The sequence below is a fragment of the Grammomys surdaster genome, unplaced genomic scaffold, assembly GCF_004785775.1.
Source record: "Grammomys surdaster isolate TR1022 unplaced genomic scaffold, NIH_TR_1.0 193, whole genome shotgun sequence".
Taxonomy (NCBI): domain Eukaryota; kingdom Metazoa; phylum Chordata; class Mammalia; order Rodentia; family Muridae; genus Grammomys; species Grammomys surdaster.
This window is the reverse complement of record NW_021604638.1, coordinates 10,785,447-10,794,499: the sequence shown is the minus strand read 5'-3', so window position 1 is coordinate 10,794,499 and position 9,053 is coordinate 10,785,447.

The following is a 9,053-nucleotide window of genomic DNA, read 5'->3' as shown; positions in this document are numbered from 1 at the left end:
GAGAGAGAGAGAGAGAGAGAGAGAGAGAGAGAGAGAGAGAGAGAGAGTAGCTATGTCTCAGTAGCTAAGAGAACTGGTTGATCTTAGAGGTCAGGGTTTGGTACCCAACACTCACACGGCATCTTACAACCTTATCTATAACTCTCTGGCCTGCAAGGGTACCAGGCACACACCTGATAATGCACAAACAAGGTGCAAGCAAATCCTCATAAAGTAAACAAAACTAAATATTTTTAAAAATAAAATAAGCTGGATATGGTGGTGCACACCTTTAATCCCAGGACTTGGGAGTCAGAGGCAGGAGGATCTCTGAGTTCTGGGCCAGCCTGGTCTACAGAGTGAATTCCAGGGCATCTAGGACCACACAGAGAAACTGTGTCTCAAAACAAAAGAACAAAAAAAAATCGAATCAAATAAAAAACAACTGTTAGCTTTAGAAATAAAATTGTAAAGTCAGGGAACTACACATACCTTAGAACATATGAAAGACAGTAAAGTAATAATACTGTCATAAAGCCACGTTGTTCACTGACTGTAGTACACAGGTAAAGACAATGTTTTCTGAACCTGCCCTGAGAGGCTTGGAGCCTATTGCTGGATACCAGCTGTGGGATGGAAGACAATGGGTAAAATAGCTGTGGTCCTTTGGCTGAAGCCTCCCCTGAGGTAGACTCAATTCCTGCTTTCTACCAAATCCTTTATAACATTACCTGATCAAATTTCTCAGGAGGTAGGGGACAGGCTTGCAATGTCTAGGTCTGATATCCACTCCACTGTGGGACAAGGGCTCCTGTGTCTGGTTTCATTCACTCAGAGGCAGGCTCTGCATCCTCTGTATCCAGCATCGGCTCAGATGTGGAAATCATTTCTGTCCTCAAGGAAGCGCCAGGCCACTTACTTACTGTAGTGGCTATTCCTGGTTATCACCTTGACTATATCTGGAATGAACTACAATCCAGAATTGGAAGGCTCACCTGTGATCCTGATCTTGAGGCTGGGAGATACAAGTTTCTGACCACGGAGATCTTGAGGCATAGTGTTTATAAATGCTAGATCAAGACAAAGAGATCTCTGAGTTCAAGGTCATCTGGAACAAAGCAAGTCCCAGATGCAGGCATGGTAGCACACACCTTTAATGTGGGCCACACCTTCTGCTGGAGACCTACATAAGGACATTGGAAGAAGGCAGATGTGTTCTTCTTTGCCTGCTTGCCTTGTGGGACTGATGAACTGCTAAGTCCTGGGGCTTCCATTCACAGCTGCTGCTGACCATTGTTGGGGAGTTGAGTTCTGTGACCCTAGAGAACCCTGACTAATACACTTACTTACTTACTTATTTGCAAACCCTAACTTACAAACCCTAACTTACAAAACCTAATGTGTAGCTTTAGACAAACTGCTATGCTTTTTTTTCTTTTTCATTCTCCTCTAGACTAATGAAAAATTCACTAGGATGACTTTGTATTTCTGTTCAAATTGTGTGCCAAGCTCAGAAGGCACGACCCCACTTCACAATGGAAGCAGGAACAAGCTGAGAGGCGGCAGCTCTTCTCAGAGCCCTTAGAGATCAAGGGTCATGGGGAAATGACAGAGGTTAGAGAGTGCACAGGAACAGCGCAGCAGGGCAGACTCAGCTGGGCACAGTAACATGTTTAACCACTGGGAATCACTAGGGGCGGGCGTAGACTTCCCATTTCTGAACCACACTGATCTAGGCAAAAGAATTTTTTTTATTCTTTTTCAGAGCAGTGTGTTCTCTGTGGCAGAGGGCTCCCTTCAAAGGAAACTACTTTTATCGGAGCCTTATCCACCCAGGGAACAGCCAATTAGATATCTTCAGCCTCCTTTAGTTTTGTGTCTCACAAAAGAGAAGGGGAAAAAGCTAAAATATATCTTGAAGGTTGCGGTCTAGGGACTCTGGCCTACTAAAATACACACCCTCATACTGCACAAAAGACACTTAACTGCAAGATTATCGAAAGCTTCCCCTCACCAGAACCTTACTGCAGCATCAACATGGCTTCGGTATGAAAAACAGGGAATTACAATTGAAAAAGCTGTAAGCTTTCATTCAAACAAGTTTCTAGGGAAACTTAGACAAGGGAAGCAAATTAAAGAGAAAATTGACGCCTTTGACACAGTTACAGTAAACAGTAAACACAGCCTAACTCCAGGCCGATCATCACAGGCCTGTCTCCCTCAGTTTCTGTTAGACAACACATCATGTCTAACTATAAAATTATAGGGGCATGTCTAAAGCAAGAAGGAAAACTCCTGAAGACTGGCGCTATAGCTCAATGGTAGAATCCTTGCCTAGTATGTATGAAGTCCTGATCGTGTTTTTGATTTTGGACCTGAGTTTTATACATAGAACTGCTCTGTGTGGCGGGGGGGGGGGGGGGGAGAGAAAGAGAGAGAGAATCATAGCCACTCTTAGACATGGCAAAGATGGCATTACTGAACCAGGAATTTAACATTACTAGGTTGAGTATTCTAAGGGTCCTAGTAGAAAGAGAGGGTTACACATAACCCCAGTGCTAGGGGTGTCCAGGGGAGATGGCTGGTCCCCGAGGTTCACTGGTCAGTTATCCCAACCGAATAAGATCATAGACTGAATAAGAGATTCTGTCTCAAAGACAAAGATGAAGACAGAGGAGACACATAACAGTGACCTCTGACCTCCATTCACATGTGTAAACACATATGCACACACCTGCACAAGCCTATATACATATGTGACACGGACACAGATGTAGATGCAGACGTTGCGCGTGCACACACACACACACACGACAGAACCTAGGTGTTTGTTTCACAGATATATTGCCCTTTGCTGGGTGTGGCCTGTATGTGCGTGCCTTTAGTCTCCTTTCAAGGGTAGAAACAGAAGAACCAGGAACTCAGGGCCATTCTCTTCTGAATGGCAAGCTTGAGACCAGACAGCGCTACACACAACTTTGTCTCAACAAAAACAACCTTGTTTTTGAAGTGAGTTTTACAGATACTTAAATAACAATCCATAGAGAAAAAAGGAAACATAAGTTTTATTTCATTAAACTAAAACCTCCGACCCTGAGAAGTTACTGCTAAGAGAATGAAAGGCAAGCCACAGCCAAGAGGATAGTCGACAGCACACATTAGATAAAGAAAAGGAATGCAGAATGTCCTAACAAGTCCTAACGTTCAACAAGAGAACAAACAACACAATTTAAATGAGTAAAAAAATAAAATATAAGCAAAAAAGCAAGGGAGAGAGAGAGAAGCTTAGCAGTTAAGAGTCTTGGTATTCACCGGGCGGTGGTGGCACACACCTTTAATCCCAGCACTTGGGAGGCAGAGGCAGGCAGATTTCTGAGTTCGAGGCCAGCCTGGTCTACAGAGTGAGTTCCAGAACAGCCAGGGCTACACAGAGAAACCCTGTCTCAAAAAACCAAAAAAAAAAAAAAAAAAAGAGTCTTGGTATTCTTGCAAAGGATCCAGGTGTGGTTCCCAGGCCCCACAAGGTGGTGGATAACCACCCACAACAGTCCCAAGGGATCTGAGGGCCTCTTCTGACCTCTGTGGTACCAGGCACACAAGTGGCACATAGACAGACAGACAGACAGACAGACGGACTGACAGACAAACATAAGCTATTGTAAACAGGCAGGGGACAGGCTCAGGGGACAGGTCACTATGACTCTGCCTAAGATCCACTTGTCCTTATCTAAGTTGGTACTATCCGCCAAGGCTACCTATTTACAAGGTCTATGACTACTCAGGCTAGTAAATTTCCACAAAATAAAAATAAATCAATCCTTCTTTAAGGGGAGAAAAGAAAATAGACACTTCAATAAAGATATGCAGATAATAAACAGCCCATGACAAGGTGTCACCAAGGAACTGCAAATTAAGACAATAATAAGATATCATGTGTGCCAATTCCAATGGCTCAAATCAACAAAACAAATCAACAGAAACTAAAGTCTGACAAGCCAGACATAGGCATGCTCAGGGAGCACCATTCTTCCCTCTTCGTGTAATAGAAAATGTACAGTCACTTTGAAGGCAGTTTCTCAAAAAGTCAGACCTCAGGGCTGGAGAGATGGCTCAGAGCACTGACTTCTCTTACAAAGGTCCTGAGTTCAATTCCCAACAACCACATGGTGGCTCACAACCATCTGTAATGGGATCTGATGCCCCTCTTCTTGTGTGTCTGAAGACAGTGACAGTGTACTCACATACATAAAAAGAAGTCGAACATGATTTGGGGGCTAGGGTGACGGCTCCATCTGTAAAGTGTCTGTAGTACATGCTTGGTGACTTGAGTTCAGGTCCCTAGGACCCGTGCACTAACCCAGGCACAGCGGTACCACGTCTTTCACCCATTGGTCAGCCAGCCTAGCAGAATCAATGAGTGGCAGGTTCAGTGCGAGACTATGCCTCAAAAAATAAAACAAGATGAAGGGTGAAAAAGACAAGCAGGGGCTGGAGAGATGGCTCCCCAGTTAGGAACACAGGCTCCTTTTCCAGAGGACCAGGTTTAATTCCTAGCACTGACATGGTGGCTCGCAGCTGTCTGTAATTCCAGTCCCAAGGGAATTCAACATCCTCTTCTGGCCTCAGAGGGCACAAATATATGTGCAGTCCAAACACCTGTATGCACAAATTTTTTTAAAAAAATATTTTTTATTTTTTTTAATTTTTTAAATATATTTTTATTTTTTTAAAAAAGGAAGCTGGACAGTGGTGGCACACGCCTTTAATCCCAGCACTTGGGAGGCAGAGGCAGGCGGATTTCTGAGTTCGAGGCCAGCCTGGTCTACAGAGTGAGCTCCAGGACAGCCAAGACTACACAGAGAAACCCTGTCTTGAAAAACCAAAAAAAAAGAAAAAAGAAAAAAGAAAGAAAGAAAGACCAAAAAAAGGGAAGACACCCAACATCAGCCTACAGCCTGAGTGCATTCATGCATGCATGCACACACATGCACTTGTGAACACACATGTTACACACAGTTTTATACCAATTTAACAGTCTTCCTCCTACATATTCACTTTCATTTTGTTTTGTTTTGTTTTTCGAGACAGGATTTCTCTGTGTAGCCCTGGCTGTCCTGGAACTCACTCTGTAGACCAGGCTGGCCTCGAACTCAGAAATCCGCCTGCCTCTGCCTCCCAAGTGCTGGGATTAAAGGCGTGCGCCACCACCACCTGGCACATATTCACTTTCATGAACTGAAAACTGATGTCCACACGAACCCTGCATTTAAGTGTCCACAGAAGAGTTAGTCATCATTGTCCAAGGCTAGATAGAGAGCTCCGTTGAAGCTTCCACTAGTTCCCGGAGCTCCGCAAGCAAGTGCTAGCAACTAGACAGCCCTGAGACACAGACACGGGTTACCTCACAACTCACTGACATCAGTCTACAAGTCCAAGATAAGGTATCTATCGGCCGTATTCTCGCTCAGACTCTGAGCAAACTCTTCCAAGGGCTCTCTTCAGTTTCTAATATTCCCTGGCTGGTAGCTACATCTCTCTATCCCTTGCCTCTGTTGTCAGAGTATTCTCTGTGTGCTTCTGTCTCCACGAGGCATGTTCCTTTTTACAGAACTGTTCTGAATTAGAACTTCCTCTAATGGCCTCATCTAATTTGGTTATATCTACAAAGAGCTTTTTCCACATGAGACGATACTCACAGATATCTAAGGTCTCAACTTCAACATACCTTTATGGAAGACACAGGTCAATCTTTAAGACTGGGAGCTGGGTGTGATGTTTCACACCTGTAATCTCTGCATTTGGAAGACTGAGGCAAGAGAATAGCTGTGAGTTCAAAGCCATGCTGGGTTGAAGGGTGAGAGACTTTGGGTTTTTTTTTTAAGGTTTGTTTATTTATGTATAAGTGCTCTATTTGCATGTACACCTGTATGTCAGAAGAGGGCATCGGATCCCATTACAGATGGTTGTGAGCCACCATGTGATTGCTGGGAATTGAACTCACGACCTCTGGAAGAACAGACAGGACTCTTGACCTCTAAGCCACCTCTCCAGCCCAAGAACTCTGTCTTAAAAAAAAAAAAAAACTAGGTTAACTAATAAATAATCTGTGGTATACGTGGTATGTTCATTTAATGGACTATTATTCAATTATGAAAAGAAATGAGCTAACAAGCTACAAAAAGACACGAAGGAACTATAGTGAGAATCTTGGTTTCTTTAAAAAATACAGAAATAAGAAAGTGTTTTTGAGGTTGATGAGATGTCTCAGCGGTTAAAAGCACTGATTGCTCTTCCAGAGGTCCTGAGTTCAATTGCCAGTAACCACATGGTGACTCACAATCGTCTGTAATGGGATCCGATGCCCTCTTCTGGTGTGTCTGAAGACAGCAACCATGTACTCACATAAAAGAAATAAATAAATCTTTTAAAAAGGGAAGGAAGGAAGGAAGGAAGGAAGGAAGGAAGGAAGGAAGGAAGGAAGGAAGAAAAAAAAAAGAGTTTTTGTTTTAATCCCAGGCTGTGAGATATGGGACTCCTTCACACTGTCCACAGCAGCTGACTATGATTTGCCTCGTGCTCTAGCGGGGGGGGGGTGGGGTGGGGGAAATGATTTTGCCAGCTGCAGATAGTTTGTTTCTGCAATCATGTGATGTTTGGAAATCTGGGGACTTTTCAGAGACTATATAAATACTAGGGCCCCTAAAGAGTACGTGTTGTTGATTGGCTGTTGTTGTTTATTAAGTAGTTGTGGGCAAAGAAGGAATTAGATATCCTGACAGCAAAGATCAAACTTGTCCCAAGTAACTTAAAGCCCTCAACTAGCAAGAAGAAGTCTAACATTAACTTTGCCCCCCTTTCCCCTCTATTCTCTCTCTTTTTTAAAAAATCTTCTATCTAGTGTTAGAGTTTCAAAGGGTTTGGAAGAAAAGGGGTGGAGAAGGGTAGGAGAAAGAAGAACACACAAAGTAGCAAAGATACAGCTACAAGGAGCTTTAAACCTGAAAGATGCCAGTCAGAAAATGCTACCTACTGTAGCACGATCCAAGTCTCCCTAGAAAAGGCAAAACTACAGTGTAAAATGTCAGTAGTTGCCAAAGGTTGGGGTTATGGAAGCAGGGGATGAATGAACGAAGCACAGGGGATTCTTGGGACAGTAAAACTTTTAGAAGACAGCGGTGGATACATTATGTGTCATGTTTGTCAAGATCTGTGGGAGTTTAAAATCCAAAGAATGCAGTCTGATGGGAAACCGGGTGCTGGTTAAAGATAATGTATCAATACTGCTCATCAAATGTAGCAAATGTATCACAGGAATGTGAATATGTTATCAACAAGAAGAATGTGCAGTCAGGAATAGGGAGGTACTGGAATGATGTACTGTCCGGTTAGTCCATTCCTTCTTGTCCCAAGACTGGCCATGTGCCCTTCTCCCACACCTCCGTAATCATTTGCCCATTTGGTTAGTCCTGTGCCACACTGTGCTGTTTAGTTTTTGTCGACTTGACACACACTAAAATCATCTAGAAGAGGAAACCTCAACTGAAGGATCGCCTGCATCAGATTATCCTGTGGGCAGGTCTGTGGGCCATATTCTTGATTAATGGTTGATGTGGAGGGGTTCAGCCCACAGTGGGCAGTGCCAACCCTAGGCAGGTAGTCCATTGCTGAACAAGCGATGGAAAGGAAGTCAATAAGCAGTGTTCCTCCATGGTGTTTACTTCCATTCCTCCCTCCAGGTTCCTGCCTTAGCTTTCTTCAGTGATGGTCTATAATGTGGAAATAGAAGACCAATAAACCTTTTTTTTTTTTTTATCTCAGCAACAGAGAAGTAAACTGGAATACACCTTTGAATCTGTCAGTTGGTCATTGTGGCTTGCTGACCCCTGGCCTAGAATGCAGAGATGGTGAAAGGATTTAATCCATGTAACCCTGTAGCAGGCACCAGGGGAGGCTCGACAAAGAGCACTTCTGTTCACTCCATGTACTGATGATGTAACTTGTGGTGTAATCATTATAAGCCTCTAACCCATTAGGCCTCTCTAGATGGGGGCCTAAGACTGTCCTGTCATCTTAGAGCTACTGCACTCTGAACAGACTCTAGATTTGTACGTAACTGGTCTTTGGTCTACCAAGGACAAATCCCCATGAGGTACTTGTGGTGTTAAGAAACCTATCCAGTGTTCTAATTCAGTGGTTTTGATTAAAATCCATGTTTTTTAAAAAATATTACACAATATACTCTTAATCTTGTTCAAGTTGAAAGCTGTTGTACTTGATTCAGGACTGATGTTGTCTGCGTCTAAAGAACAAACGTCTGTACAACAATGTAAATAAAAAGGCCCACAGGCTTGGAAAGGACCTTTAAACCCTAGAAGGTCTGTGCATACATACGCAATCTGAGGTAAACAGCCACTCCACGGTCTCAGCAGCCTTACAGAAATGTAGAGAGCATTGCGAAACAAGGCAGAGAAAGCAGTTTCCTGTCCATAGAAATCTGATTTTTTTTTTTAAGTTGGTAACTGGACTGGGGCTATACCTTAGTTGGTAGGGTCCTTGACCTACCGCCTCCACACATAAATATGCATGCTGTAGACATGAGAAAGAAAAAAATGTCAGCAACTGTGCTGGATAGTTTTGTGTCAACTTTACACAAGCTACAATGGTCTGAGACAGGAGAGCCTCAATTGAGAAAAATACCTCCATTAGATCAAGCTGTACACAAGCCTGGAGGGCATTTTCTTAATTAGTAATTGACAAGGGCAGCCCATTGTGGGCTGTACCATCCCTGAGTTTGTGGATCTGAGTTTATAAGAAAGCAGACTGAGTTAGGCAGCCAGCAGCACCCCTCCACGTCCTCTGCATCCGTTCCTACTTCCAGGTTCCTGCCCTGTTTGAGTTCTTGTCCTGACTTCCTTGATAATGAATAATTTGGAAGTGTAAGTCAAATAAATCTTTTCCTCCCCAGTATCACAGCAATAGAAACCCTTACTAAGACAGCAGCCATCTCAAACTGGAACTGTTCTTTGGAAGGATAGGGAGTTAGGTAAATGAATTGGGGTGCCTATGATGGGTAA